Genomic DNA, 16,922 nt, shown 5'->3' with positions numbered 1-16,922 from the left:
AGGTTTAGAATTTCAGCCTGCCAGCAACTGCAGAATTTCGGCCCCTCCAGCAACTTCACAGCTTCACACATGTGGGGAAAGAGAGAGAATTTTCAACTTCTTATGTTTGTGAGAGACCTTCTCCTTCGCTATCCTTTTCCTTCTTCTTCCTTGGAATTCTCACTTTTTCTGGCCCCAAAGTTGCAGATCGAACTTGTTTTGAGTGAGTGACAAATGAGGTCAAGTTGATACCTTTATATAGTGATCTTTCCCCCCAGTTTAGGCCGACTTGTCCAATTTGAGGCCAACTTGGTGGAGGAGGCCTAATTGACTTATTTTATAATAAAATAAATTTCTTCTTTGACAAATAAATCCCAAGAAGTGTCTTTTACAATGCGGCATGGACCAGGACACTTGACATAAACCCTAGAAGTCTTCAACAGAGACATTGACCTAAAAAACAATTGACCCAAGCATGAAACCCATACTTTAATAAGTCAATTTATTTAACAATAAAAAAAAAATCTTTCTTTTAATAAATATAATACGTCATGATACAATTATGAAGACCGACACTAGTTACATTCTTCAACACTCCCTCTTAACTAGGGAGTTATTCATAATTACCTATATTTATAAAGGTACATGGAAGATCTCCAAAATGAACTATGAAGAGTTCTTGCACACTCAGTGCTGCAAACTAGATACTTGACCATCGTAATCTATCCAGGTGGGTCTAAGATGGACACAAGCTTTCAGCCAGTCTAGTTACCATCATGCTTACTTGCTAACCATCAACCCAGGTATCTAGATGCATATCCAAGGTCAAAGCTCCATGACCAACGCCACCCTCCCTCTTCGGGATCTAGACATCAACACATAGGATTGGAAAATGTCCTCCCAAGCATTCACCATTAGATGCTTCATCTCTCCTATAAACTAAACTAGATATATCCATTTGTTCAAGCATGCTTCCAAAGTGTTTCAGCCTTCTTATAAAGAGATTTACCTGTACAAACACAAACCTAAATCAAGAATAATTTTTCAAATATACATATACAAGTAAACACAAACCTTCAAGGTTCTCAATCATCTTGATGCCACTTAGTTATTCATGTTCATATATTCAAAAGCTTTTCTTCTTTCATTTTTTCTGCAACACCTCTTAGCAGATCTATTCATTCTCCGATTTCTTCTACAAGGTATCCATCATGACTTATAATATTCCCTCCCTCTCAATTGGGGAGATGTACTATTTTCTTCTAACTATGCCCCCTCTTAACTTAGGGAGATCAACAATTTCTTCTTCTATAACATCAAAGAAGCTTCAACCTTTCATGACGTCATCAAGGTCTTCTTGATCATCATCATTCTTATAGATTCCTTTCATCACGCTCATTGTTATAAACATCTTCAATCACGGGCATCTTTAATATCTTTAAGGTCATATACCTGCAAAAACTTTAATAACAAGTACAACAATGTACAAATATACGGAAGCATGAAGTTAACTAAATCATATTACTATAATGGAAGCATTCAAACATTCAAACTTTAGACACCAAATACCTAAGCCTAGTTAGGTTCATAATCAATAAGAGACATACTAAACTTCAATTTCTTTCCAAGGTTTTTGTCATAGACCCCTAAACTTTATCATCAAGACACAAAGCCTTAGATATTGACAATTCAATCAAGTTATAATCAAATCATAGTTCTATACATCTAGGGCTTCAATATTACTTTCAAAATTGTATGATAAACTCTACTATGGTTTGTTGCAAACCCTAAATCAAGCTCAAACTGCGAGGCTAGAGCCTCTCCTGCTGCAGATCCAGCAGCTTGCTTGTTCTTCTTCTTCTGCAGACAATTAGTGGCATAGTGTCCGTGCTGGTGATAGTGAAAGCACTTCACCTTGGACATGTCCTGCTTCTTGCCTTTCGCACCGGAATGAGAAGCTTTCTTGTTCTTCCCCTTCTTTGTTTTGGCAGCCAAAGCGCAATTTTCTTCATCAGTTGCCTTTGATAAAGATCTGTCCCTAGTATTCCACCTGATCTCCTCTTGCACAAGATCCGACCAAAGTCTCTCCCATCCTGGCAGTTTCTCCCGACTATTGACAGAGTCCTGATAGGAATGCCAACTCTTCGGAAGACCAAGGAGAGCCAAGCTCACCAAGTCCTCATCATCGACATTCACCCCCACACTTCCCAGCTCATCCCAGCATTGGGTGAACTTCGTGAGATACTTGGGTATATTGTCGCCCTTCTCACACTTAATGTTTCTGAGTTTATCCCTGAGCGCCAACTTCCTCTGGTCGCTCTTGCTTTGGAATAATTCTGTCAACGCTTTCCACATCAAGTATGGAGAAGCCTTGCCATGCAGGCTAGACACAATGTGATCCTTCACGCCCTCCAACAGAATCCTTCGACACTTTGTTGTCTTCTTTTGCCAATCCCCGACTTGAGCAGCATCAGTAGGTTTTGGGACATCATTCTCTATGAACTCCTTCAACCCATTATCATCTAACACCGCCTCCATCCTGTCCTTCCATGCAATATAGTTCGAGCTGCCCTCAAGAGCATACTCCAATCGCAATCCATTGAAAGACATTGCAACGTTGACACCAAGAAAACACTGCTGCAAATTCGAATTCCACCAGCTCAAAACTCAACCGCCTCTGATCTAGAATTCATGAGAAAAAATTATTTCTCATACAGAGATCTACTGTATGGGCATTCACCGGATATCTCACCTTCCAAAGGAAGGATGAATCCAGAGGCTACCTGGCCCGATTACAGACTCTGCCTGAAGAAATAAAATGTAAACACTTTCTGAATAATAGATCTGATGATCAACTGCTCTGATACCATGTAGAAATTTTGAATAATATGACACTTATTCATAGAGATTATCCTGATTATACACTATTGCGGAATACATGCATAATACATAAGCTCCTCTACGTTGATCATCAATTTTGCGGAATCAAGAAACAATAACATGCGCACATAGAAGCATCAATCACACATATCAACACAGTATGTACCCGGGGAAAGCTTACAGCTGAAAACCCCCAAATATCTGTATATTATATTGATTGAAAACATGTAACAATACATAGTAAAATACTCCTCACAAGTACTCAGTACTATCTCCACCTATTACACACAAAACTAGCTCAGATCCAAACAAGTCACAGGTTCAAATCTCCTCCGCTGCTTTGCCTGCTTTTATTGCACAATACCAAGTGAAAATCACGTGAGCACAAGCTACAATTGACTTGTTATTGGCCCACACTGCGCAATCCTCATTGGCATAGCTCAATCCCATTGATTGTGCAAATCTCATGCACAATTGATAGTCACAACTCACCCTTTCACTTACCTCTAACACCTGTCTCTGTTGAACTGTCCATGCACTGAGTTAACTGATGTATTCTTTAGTTTCTTTATGAGTTAATAATTAGTGAATTAATTAACAATTAATTCACACAGCTCATCACTAGTGTATTCTTCAGTTAGACTGAATACAACTAGTTCAATTGAACACAACTCCATCAACTCCACATCCAACTCCATAGAACTCACATGCATGAGTTCTAAATAAAGTCCTCCATGCAATAGCTCAACTAACACATAAGAAAAGTGTATTTCCTTTTGTCAGCTGCATGTGCCACATCCATAGCTTGAACTGAAGTGCTCCAAGAGAATAAGATAATGTTTAGAGTCCAAATACTACTAAGGGCTAATAATATTTGACTGTTTCTATTTTTAGCCTGGAAATCTAAAAATAGACTCTGATCACACCGCTGTGAACCAAAAATAGAAGTCCATCTATTTTTCCCAACATGACCAATCATCCATAAACAACATCCTGCAACTCATAGACCATGATCCATATGTCTAAAAATAGACATAGTTTAAAAATAGACTTTGTGCCAAAAATAGCATGCGAGCCCACTTAGTGAAGACGACTCCTTTCCACTAAGCTCCATCATCTTGTTGCATTTTCAACACTCCCTCTCAACAAGATATGGATTATCAGCAACCTTTATCCTGCCTCGTTGGTATTTGAATTTGCTCCTGGTGAGCGCCTTCGTCAAGATATCAGCATCCTAATCCTCCGTTGGAATGTATGAAAGTAACATGATTCTTCGTTGCACTCAATCTCTAATATGATGGTACCTGATGTCGATGTGCTTGGATCTATCATGAAATACTGGATTAGCCGAGAGATTAATGCAACTATGGTTATCACAATAAATCACTGTAGGCTCCAAGTGAGAACCCAACAACCCGACCAGGATCTTCCTCATCCATATAGCCTCACATGCAGCCAAACTTGCTTCCATATACTCGGCCTCTGCTGAACTGAGTGCCACGGATCTCTGCTTCCTGCTGTACCAAGAAACTGTTGTCGACCTGATACTGAAGACCCCTCCAGATGTGCTCTTTCTGTACGTTGGGCTCCCTGCCCAATCTGCATCCGTGAAGCCACATAGCTTCACCTCATCCTCCTGTCTGTACCATAATCCATATCCCGATGTGCCTCTCAAATAACGTGATACATGCTTTCCTGCCTTCCAGAAGAGCTTGGTTGGCTTAACCATAGCTTGTGAAAGCTGGTTAACAGCATAGCGTATATCGGGTCGTGTATTGACCAGATACATAAGCGACCCCACCAACTGTCGATAAACAGTGGCATCCACTTCTTCTGCTGAAGTGGCATCCTCCTTCCTCCAACCTCCAGGAAGAGGAGTATCAACAGGCTTGCAGCCATGCATGTTGAACTTCTCCAGTATCTCCCAAGCATACTTACCCTGAGAAACAAATAGTCCATCATTGCGCTGCCAGATTTCCAATCCCAGGAAATAATGAAGGAGGCCCAAGTCCTTCATCTCAAACTACCTCGCAAGATCATCCTTGCATGAAAGTATCAACATCTCATCTCCCGTTAAAATCAAATCATCTACATAAAGTACAATGATAAGCAACTTACCCTCCACCACAATCTGGTATAGGTTAGGATCCACCTCACTCTTGGAGAATCCAAGTCCGGTGAAATAACTGTCTATCCGTGTGTACCAAGCACGTGGTGCTTGTTTCAACCCATATAGCACTCTCTTGAGCCTGCACACATGCGACTCGCTGTTGAAGATATCGAAACCTTCGGGCTACTCTATGTACACCTCCTCCTCAATGACTCCATTGAGGAACGCAGTCTTCACATCTATCTGATGAATGTGCCACTCCATTTGTGCTGAGAGAGCAAGAATCGTCCGTATGGAAGAATACCTTGCGACAGGTGCAAAGGTCTCCTCATAATCGATCCCCTCTATCTCTGAAAAGCCTCGGGCAACAAATCTTTCCTTGTACTTCTCCACACTCCCGTCAGCTACCTGCTTAACTTTGTAGATCCATCTCGAACCCACCACTAATGTCCCTTCTGATCTTGGGACAATCTCCCATGCACTATTTCTGACAATCGAATCATACTCTTCCACCATGGCGTCTACCCATGCGGGATCCTCCACAGCTTCCTCGAAAGAGGATGGCTCAGTCACGACACATTTTCTCACAAGAGCCATGTATCCAGTGTACCGATCAGGTGACTGTCTCTGTCTACGTTGAGCTGTAGGTGGTCCTACAACTTTCTTTGCATCTTGAGCCAGTCGCTCAGCTTCTGTCAAGCGCTTTCGCCCTCTGATGGTTGGCGTTGCATGAGTGGTCTCTTCCACTCCATGAACTTCGTCTTGTGGCTGATCCACGTCCTGAAGCTCATTCTTAGGAACTAATAGCTCCTCATCTGCATGCAAGTGTGGCTCCCTCTCAAGCGAACACTTCATGGCTTTCTCCTCCTGAAATTTTATATCCCATCGCACAACAGTCTTACCACTGTCTGGAAAATACACGCGATAGTTGTGGGGCGTATCAGTGTACCCCACAAATATCCCAACCTCTGCGGTCGGCTCCAGCTTCTTCCTGGCATCCTTCGTTACATGCATGTAAACGTTGGCACCAAAAATCCTCAAATGAGAAAGATCATGCCTCTTACCAGAATAAGCCTCCTCGGGTGTACTCATGCCAAGTATCCTGTGAGGACAACGGTTCTGCACATATACTGCAGTATTGCATGCTTCCGCCCACAAGTGAAGGGGTAGGCCTTGATCATGCAACATCACCCGTGCAGCACCCACGATCATTCTGTTCTTCCGCTTAGCAACCCCGTTCTGTTGTGGGTTATGGGGAGCTATGAGCTCTCTTCAAATCCCTTCTACACTGCAGAAATCCTTGAACTCGCCAGAGATGTATTCACCACCATTATCGCTCCTAAGAGCCTTCACCTTCTTCCCCGACTCCTTCTCGACAAGTGCTTTGAACTCACAGAACTTTGAGTATGTCTCACTCTTCTTCTGCATGAAGAAGATCCAGCATTTACAAGAGAAATCATCAACAAAGATCACATAATACCTATGTTTTGTTGTCAAAGCTACTGAGAAAGGTCCACACACGTCTGTGTGAATTCTCTCAAGGATCATCGTGGCATGACTATCCTTCTCATGAAAGGTGGCTTTCACAAACTTTCCCAAGGTACACCCCTTGCACTGATCTGACTGCGCAAGAGTGCCTTTAGGAAGCCCCGTAGTGATTTGTTGCAGTATCTTCAAGGCTCCATGGTGAAGGTGGCCCAATCTCCTGTGCCATAGCTTGCCATCATCCCGGCTCAGCAATCCTTCTGCCTTGCATGCCATTGCTGCGTAGCCATCTACATGCAACTGATAAAGGTTCCTAACTCGAACCCCTATCTTTCGAGTTTCTCCAGTTGTCTTACTGCGCAGGAAAGCCTTTCCCTCGCTAAAAACAACATCATATCCCTTGTCTTCTAACATCGCCACAGAGATAAGATTCTTCTTCAATCCTAGAACATGCATCACTTCCTTCAATACGAAGGGTTTACCAGACTCCCTCTCAAAAGAAATGGTACCGATACCGGTCGCACTGTATCTACCATCATCACCCATCTCGATGTGCACTCCAAGATCTTTCTCCTCCAGATCAGAAAACAATCTCGATCTCCTGTCATGTGAAAAGACGCACCACTGTCCAAGAACCATACCAATCCCATCACACTTGAAACCAAGCATGCGATCAATGAAAAATCAAGCTCAAACTGCGAGGTTAGAGCCTCTCCTGCTGCAGATCCAACAGCTTGCTTGTTCTTCTTCTTCTGCGGACAATTAGTGGCATAGTGTCCGTGCTCGTGACAGTGAAAGCACTTCACCTTGGACATTTCCTGCTTCTTGCCTTTCGCACCGGAATAAGAAGCTTTCTTGTTCTTCCCCTTCTTTTCTTTGGCAGCCAAAGCGCAATTTTCTTCATCAGTTGCCTTTGATAAAGATCCGTCCCTGGTATTCCGCCTGATCTCCTCTTGCACAAGATCCGACCAAAGTCTCTCCCATCCTGGCAGGTTCTCCCAACCATTGACAGAGTCCTGATAGGAATTCCAACTCTTCGAAAGACCAAGGAGAGCCAAGCTCACCAAGTCCTCATCATCGACAGTCACCCCCACACTTCCCAGCTCATCCCGGCATTGGGTGAACTTCGTGAGATACTTGGGTATACTATCGCCCTTCTCACACTTAATGTTTCTGAGTTTATCCTTGAGCACCAACTTCCTCTGGTCGCTCTTGCTTTGGAATAATTATATCAATGCTTTCCACATCAATTATGGAGAAGCCTTTCCATGCAGGCTGGACACAATGTGATCCTTGATGCCCTTCAACAGAATCCTTCGACACTTTGTTGTCTTCTTTTGCCAATCCCCGACTTGAGCAGCGTCAGTAGGTTTTGGGACATCATTCTCTATGAACTCCTTCAACCCATTATCATCTAACACTGCCTCCATCATGTCCTTCCATGAAATATAGTTCGAGCTGCCCTCAAGAGCATACTCCAATCGCAATCCATTGAAAGACATTGCAACGTTGACACCAAGAAAACACTGCTGCAAATTCGAATTCCACCAGCTCAAAAACTCAACCGCCTATAATCTAGAATTCGTGAGAACAAAGTATTTCTTTTACAGAGATCGATTATATGGGCATTCACCGGATATCTCACCTTCCAAAGGAAGGATGAATTCAGAGGCTACCTAGCCCGATTACAGACTCTGCCTGAAGAAATAAAATGTAAACACTTTCTGAATAATAGATCTAATGATCAACTGCTCTGATACCATGTAGAAATTTTGAATAATATGACACTTATTCACAGAGATTATCCTGATTATACACTATTGCGGAATACATGCATAATACATAAGCTCCTCTATGTTGATCATCAATTTTGCGGAATCAAGAAATAATAACATGCGCACACAGAAGCATCAATCACACATATCAACACAGTATGTACCTAGGGAAAGCTTACAGCTAAAAACCCCCAACTATCTCTATATTATATTGATTGAGAACATGTAACAATACATAGTACAATACTCCTCACAAGTACTCAGTACTATCTCCACCTGTTACACACAAAACTAGCTCAGATCCGAACAAGTCACAGGTTCAAATCTCCTCCGCTGCTTTGCCTGCCTCTATTGCACAATACCAAGTGAAAATCACTCACACTGAAAATCACGTGAACCAGTGTTTTACGACTCCGACTCCGACTCCGACTTGGCCGAGGATCGACTCCGACTCCGACTCTGACTCGGTAATGACTCGGCCGGCTCGATTTCAATGACTCGGTCGTTGTAAAAAATACATTAAATATTTATTTTTTTTATAAAAAAACATTATTTTAAATATTTTAAACATAATTTTAAAGATTTTCATTCATGTTTCCAAACACACAGCATTATAATATAGATGGAAGACAACATATGATCAAAGTAGGCTCATGAACCAATCCATTATATCAAAATGGTACCCAATGGCAATACATAGTCAACTGTCATACATGATCAAAGACTCAAAACAAAATAAAAATAACCAAGGAGGCTAGAAATGGCCTCTACAACAAAAGCAAACTGTGATGGTGAACAGACTCCAATACTAGTACTACTGGCTAGTAGCTACTGCCAGAGGAGCCAAGATCATCTCGACCAATCTCTGGATCATCATCATCAGAGTCAGACAAGGGGCCCCATGGCTCCTCCTCATCATCATCGTCTCCAACTGCAACTGTAGAAGTGGTGCCAGTACCACTAGCAGGCTGTGCAGCAGATGCAAGCTGAGATAGAGTAGATATGCGGCTGCGCTTCTGTCGTGGCTGAGCAGAGGAAGCACCTACAACTGGATTCCTACTCCTTGCTGGCTGTGAGACTGAGGCGGGTGGATTGGGATCTGCATTCAACTGAACAGGCTGAAGTGGATGTTCCAGTTCAAGTTCATCAAGATCCTCATCAGGATCAAACTCTGGTGGACGACTCTCCACTACCCAATCTGATGTTGGATCAATGTCTTCCAACACAATGGGATCTGAATCAGGTCTTTTGTTCAGCAATTGGTTCCGTCTGAGCCGAAGGTTGTATTGGACAAAAACTAGATCATTCAACCGTTTTTGCTCCAAACAGTTTCTCTTCTTTGTGTGAATCCTCTCAAAGACAAACCAATTGCGATCACACCTAGATGCACTACAAGTTTGACTCAAAATACAAATTGCAAACTTTTGCAATTGAGGGCACTGGCCACCAAAGGCCTCCCACCATTGTGCTGCAAAAAACATAAGAGTGTAATGAATTATGAGTTAGATGAAGGCTGAAGCTCAACAAAATTACAAATTATATCTAACTTTCAAATTATAAATGATTTAACAAACTTTAGTCTTTAATAAAAAAAGTAAAACTGTAAAACCATTAAGAAATTGAAAATTGAAATTTTCGTTTACCTGGCTCATCTGCTTCTCTTGCAATCTTTGCTAGGTTCTTCCCAAAGGTACCTGTTGCATTGCTGAAGGATGTGACCTGTTGATGTATCTGCAACTGATCAGACTCCGATGGCATCATGCGTTCAATGCAATCAACCAGTCCATCTCTGACCTCCCCCCTCAAAGCTCCTGACTCCTTAGCTTTATAATGATACCGTGGGTTCAAAAAATACCCAGCTGCATGTATGGGGCGATGGAGTTGATTGTTCCATCTTTCATCAATGATTGCCCAAATGGGCCCATACTTTGCCACTCTATCCTTGTATGCTGTCTTTATTTGCTCCTTTGCTTGATCCATAGCATCATAAATGAAGCCCATAGCCAACCTTTTCCCATCCACCAACCGCAGAACCTTAACTAGTGGCTCAGCAAGCTTCACAATCTCTGCTGCCTTTCTCCAAAAATTTTCATCATGGACTTTCCTTTTCAATTATCTGCCTTCTGGTTTGTTAGACCAATTGCTTTGATTCCATTCATCACTGGAAAACATCTTTTGCAAGTTTCTATGTTGGGAAAGCATAGATTGCAATGTCAAAAAATGTGTAGCAAATCTAGTGATGGCAGGCCTAATAATATCCTTGCCTCCAGTGTGTTTCCTCATGAGACTCAAAACCAGTGTATGATTGTAGATAAATTTTGTTATGCTTTTGGCATTATCTACAGTGTTTCTAACCCAATCTAATTTTCCAATATCCTCAAGCATGAGGTCTATGCAATGTGCAGCGCATGGGGTCCAAAAGATGGTCTTATGTTTTTCCTCTAACAGTTTACCAACAAGAACATAGTTAGAGGCATTGTCTGTGATGATTTGAACAACATTATCCACCCCCACATCCTCAATAACCTCATCCAATAGCTGAAACAACAAGTGGCCATCTTTTACCTTATCAGATGCATCAACTAATTTTAAAAACATGGTTCCCTGTGGGCAGAAGACAAGAAAGTTTATGATGGTATGGTTTCTTTGATCAGTCCATCCATCTGACATGATGGTACACCCTGTTCTTGCCCATGAGTCCCTGAACTCTTGAAAATACTCATTAATGGATTGAATTTCTTTCTGCAAACGAAACCCCCTTAGCTCTTGCATAGTAGGGCCTTTGAAGCCTTTTCCAGCAGCATGTATGGCATCAAACATAGGCTCATAATATGGTGAACGAGCAGCATTAAAGGGGATATCAGCATCATACCACCATCTAGCTATGTAGTCACAAGCAGTCTCCCTCAATTCTTTCTTCCAATGGTCATCTAAAGTGGGCTGAATTTGACCTTTACTAACTTCAGGACCATGTGCATCTGATGGAGAGGAGGGAGTGAAATAACTTTTGATAGTCACATCACCCTTCATTCTACCCTTTCCCTTATCTTGAACAGAACCAAAAGGGAGGAACATAACGGAAAGGGTTGGATGCCTCAGTTTGAGGGATAGAGGAAGAACCCTCAAAATCATAGTGGGGGTTGGTAGCCATCATTCTTTGTATCTCCCTCTTCCTCCGAATTTCATCCTGTATCTCTTTTTGCCTAGCCTTATCTTCTTTAAATTTTTCAAAGTTGGCCAACAAATTCTTTCTAATCTCCTTAATTTCATCAGAGGGACATGCGGTAATTTGGCCTTTAATCCCTGCCAAGTGTTGTTTCAGCCTATCAATCCCCCCGGGGCCTTCCTTAATTTTCCTATGGCAAAACTTGCAATGCATCTGACTATCAACCATTTCAACATATGCCCAAGCAGGATCTTTTGCTCTAGGTGCCATTTTTTGACTAGGAAAACAATCTGAAAATGAAAAAAAAATATATATATATATATATATATTCAATGTTCATTTATTTGACAAAAAACACTCTCTAAGCTTTCTTGATATGCACCTAAAATTTACTAAGCAAAAACAGATTTATAGAGGTGGAAAAAAATACCTCCAGGCACAAACTGCCTCCTCAAGCTTGCTCCAAGAATCAGCTCCTCAATGCTGCTCCAAATGGCTGCCCAAGAAGCTCCTCACTCCAGCTACAATGCTCCTCCAAGACTCCTCACTGCTGCTCCAAAACAAGCTCAAGAACTGCTCACTAATTCTCAAAGAAGACTCTCACTCAAATGCATAAGACTGCTGTGAGAGAATGAGAGCATTTGGCTGTCTTAAATAGGGTTTGGGAGGGGGAAATGGACCCCAAAAGCATTTAACAAATTACAATTACCCTTTAGAATCCATTAACTGCATTTAACTTTTTCAAAAATCACATAAAAAGTGAATTTTTTTCATCTTTTACGCTGCCCAGCCGTAGGTTCATTGACTCGGCCGAGTCATAACGGACCCGGCCGGGTTGACCGAGTCACATATGACTCGGCCGAGTCATATGTGACTCGGTCAACCGAGCCGGGTTGCTGGCCGGGTCAGAGTTTTGGGTGATGACTCGGTTCGACTCGGCCGAGTCGGAGTCGAAACGGGCGGGTTGTAAAACACTGACGTGAACACAAACTACAATTGACTTGTTATTGGCCCACACTGCGCAATCCTCATTGGCATAACTCAATCCCATTGATTGTGCAAATCTCATGCACAACTGATAGTCACAACTCACCCTTTCACTTTCCTTTAACACTTGTCTCTGTTGAATTTTCCATGCACTGAGTTAACTGATGTATTCTTTAGTTTCTTTTATGAGTTAATAATTAGTGAATTAATTAACAATTAATTCACACAACTCATCACTAGTGTATTCTTCAGTTGGACTGAATACAACTAGTTCAGCTGAACACAACTCCATCAACTCCACATCCAATTCCACAGAACTCACATGCATGAGTTCTAACTGAAGTCCTCCATGCAATAACTCAACTAACACATAAGAAAAGTGTATTTCCTTCTGTCAGCTGCATGTGCCACATCCGTAGCTCGAACTGAAGTGCTCCAAGAGAATAAGATAATGTTTAGAGTCCAAATACTACTAAGGGCTAATAATATTTGACTGTTTCTATTTTTAGCCTGGCAGTCTAAAAATAGACTCAGATCACACCGCTATGAACCAAAAATAGAAGTCCATCTATTTTTCCCAACATGACCAATCATCCATAAACAACATCTTGCAACTCATAGACCATGATCCATATGTCTAAAAATAGACTTTGCGCCAAAAATAGCATGCGGGCCCACTTAATGAAGGCGACTCCTTTCCATTAAGCTCCATCATCTTGTTGCATTTTCAACAAAAATGGTGGAGGCTCCCTCTTAACCTAATCCTTTTGAGGGATACCTACAACCTTGTCAAAATGAAAAATATTCTAACAAGACATTTAGACGCATAAATTCTAGAAATCAAAACATAAAGGACAACAATTCAAAACAAAAATAAAAGACTAAGAGGGCTATGTGAGAGAGAGAGGACTTAGTAGTATAAGTCCTTGACTTCTAATTCTTCTTCCTGTTTCTTCTTAGGCCGATCTTCATCAGCAACATTTGCATGTTCCCTCTCTCTTCTTATTTCTTGCATTCTCTGGACAATGGCTTTTTTATTGACCCATCTTGTGATAGTTGTAACATTCAATCTTGGATAGGTCCACTTTCTTCTTTGGTCCTTCAAACTTCTTGAAGGTTCCCTTCTTGTGACGAGCAAAATAGGCATTCGAGGTGTTTTCTTCTTCCTCCTTATTGTTGTTTACTAACGATATTCTGGCTTATTCTTGACTACATGCATTCCACATTTATTCAAATGTTGGAGTATCCTTATAACTATTAAGTCCTAATGCAAAGGCACTCCAAGATTTTGGTAGTCCTAGAAGGGTAGTAATTACAAGCTCCTTTTTTGGGACAACTTCATCTATTGCTTGGAGTTCATGTCTGATTCTAGATATCCTTATAAAATATGATGAAGTAATATCATCATTTGTCATCTTAACAGTTCTTAATTCATTGTTGAGGCTTGTTATATGACCAATGTTCTTGATTGTGAATAACTTGGCAAGAGCCTCATACATTTTTTGAGCGTAATTTATGTTGGATATGTATGGAATTAGGTTATCCTTAACTCCATCCACTATAAGGTTCATAGCCAAGATTTAAATTTCTCTAAACTTTGCTTTTTCTGCTTCACTTGATTCATCTATAGGCTTCTTGATTTTTCCTTGAACGAGATCCAAAACTTTGTTCTTTTTGAGAATGAGTTCTATCCTCTTTTTCCAGGCCTTGTAGTTGGAGGCTTCTCCTAATTTGTTTTCTCCCTTCATTGAGTTTGACATAGTTCCTGTAGATGGTAGACTTATCTCCTTATATGATCCCTTTGTCTTGATCTCCTTTTTCCTCAATAGATCTTTTAACTTGATTTTTTCTTCCTTCTTTGCCTCAGCTCTAATACCATGTTAGAATATCGGAAAGGTAGAAAGGTTTTCTCTTGTTGATAATTACTCATGATTTCTTTAAATTATTATTATCTCTCTTATGTTCTTCTTTTATCTTAGTTCAACAAGCAATTACCAAAACCAAAACACGAAGATCAAGGACACCAGATGTAGGTGCACAACTAGGGAAAAACCCCTATATAGGGGAAAAGTAAAACCCAGTCAAGAACTCTTCCTTCAGTAATTCAAATGAGATAGACCAAGACCCTAGACCAACAAACCTTCCTCCTCCATCAAGTCAACCTTCCAATATGTTTTTATCACACTTCAGTAGTCTCTTCTTGTCCAATAACTTCAACTCAACATCAACTTAGAAATTTCGGCCCCCAACTTCACCAACAACTTCAGAATTTTGGCCTCCTAGCAACTTCAAAATTTCGACCCCTCTAGCAGCTCACATGTGTGGGAAAAAAGAGAATTTTCAATTGCTTATGCTTGTGAGAGACCTTCTTCTCCTTCACTATCCTTTTCCTTCTTCTTCCTTGGAATTCACACTTTTTTTGGCCCCAAAAGTTGTAGATCAAACTTGTTGTGAGTGAGTGACAAATGAGGTCGAGTTTCTGCCTTTATATAGTGATTCTGCCCCCTAGTTTAGGCCGACTTGTCCAGTTTGAGGCCAACTTGGTGGAGGAGGCCTAATTGACTTATTTTATAATAAAATAAATTTCTTCTTTGACACGTAAATCCCAAGAAGGGTCTTTTACAATGTGACATGGACAATGACACTTGGCATAAACCCTAGAAGTTTTCAATGGAGACTCTGATACAATTATGAAGATTGACACCAGTTACCTTCAACATTTAGAACTTTGGCCAACCTGACCTCATGAAATTTGGTCAAACTATGCCTTAGGGACTTTGGTCAATTGTTGTTCAAGATAGACCAAAACCAAGATGCTTTGGCTGCCACAAAAGACTTCTTCAAAGAAAATCGACGTCTTTCCTTAACTCCTTCATATGTATAAATAAAAGATATGTTGATGATGTGATCCGAATTGGTGCGCATGGAGGAAATGAATGGTGTATATATAGTAGATTAGAGTGCCCCAATGCACACATCCTTGGGTTGGGCCAACTTAAGCAATTGGAGCCGACTTTTGGAGGCAATTTGGAAGTTCAAATTTTGAGTTTTCCCTCTTTAATTTGGAGACAAAATAAAAAATCAAATTTATGTTTTCTTCTCTTTTAATTTTTAGGACTCATACAATAAATGAATATCGACTGCAACTACCGAAATTCAACACTTTCTCTTAGCTAGAGAGGTATTCTCTTTGACTTTTTCAGATCTTCTCTTGTTGAAAAAAAATTCTCCATCCCAAGAAAAGGTTGAATGAGCTAGCTATGTTGGTGAATCCACCCACCTCATGTTATATACTAGAACTGTTGGAAATATTGAATTATTTTAGCAATTAGCATTTGATTAATCTTTTTCAGAGCATTAATTATTCTTCAACACTTTTATTATTCTTTATTAGATATAAAATGCAGTAGACAACACCATACAACAATGCAAAAAGATAAAATAGTAGACACAATGTGTTTAGGTGGAAAACCCTCTCGGGGTCAAAAACCACCAAACGCTTCGTAGTAATTTTCTTCTTATTCTCTTTTAAAAGAAATACAAATTACATCAAGTTCTCAGCCACAACTGAAGGAGGCCATAACCCCCTGATTTATAGGCTACAACTTGTAGGACGCTACTACACCCTAATATCCTATTGCAACTGGAAGGACACCCCTATGCCCTGTGAGTCAAACCACCACCTGACGAGTGCCCCAACACTCTGTTTACTAGCTGTTGTTAGAAGGATGCTTCATCACCTTGTATTTTATCAAACCCAACTGAAAGGACACCAAAACACCCTGTGCAGGCAACAACCTGCCCTAGCACCACCCTATCTCCTTGAAGTGTTCTCAGGCTCCAACTTGAAGGTTACTCTAATCACCTGCCTCACACCACCCTGCCACCCTTAACGAGCCGACATACCACATTTCACAATTTTCAGACTAGATCCCCCTATTCTCTGCTTCAATATAATAAGATAGTAGATAAGAGAATGCTACTATGCTGAAGATGAATATCCTATCAAGCCCTGCAACTGTACTGTTGATCAATGCACAATAGTGATCACACTGCACATTCTTGCACAACCCTGCTCAATCTGACCACTCCATTGCCCAACCACTGATCACTGCCCAAGATATACCAAACCAATCAACCTGAAATGGTACTTTATTGCACTACTCATGTAAGGATAAGCATCATATGCTGATGAGACAGTCAACACATCACGTTTCCGCACTGTACCAAACTGCTCATAATTTTGCAAACATCTGGCGTTAATATCAAATAATGGCACAAACCCAAGAGCCTCAAGTCATCCCTATGACCTGCCTTCAAAGCTCTCAAGCTAGACCAAGGGAGGGCTACCAGCATATGTGTAAACACTACTATTTAGATAGTCAATGTCCTGGAGCCATCATCACCCACTGTAGTCACGTATATCACTGTCCAATGAACCTGTCATAAACCAATTGCAATACTGTTACATAATTGTTGTCATATCAATGCATCACATCAACTAGACATGCTACAACATGCTTGACCAAGCCCAATACTA

Source organism: Pinus tabuliformis, chromosome 7 (genome assembly GCF_031772625.1).
Source record: "Pinus tabuliformis cultivar Carrire ecotype Pingquan chromosome 7, CPIR1, whole genome shotgun sequence".
Taxonomy (NCBI): domain Eukaryota; kingdom Viridiplantae; phylum Streptophyta; class Pinopsida; order Pinales; family Pinaceae; genus Pinus; species Pinus tabuliformis.
This window is presented reverse-complemented; position numbering follows the sequence as displayed.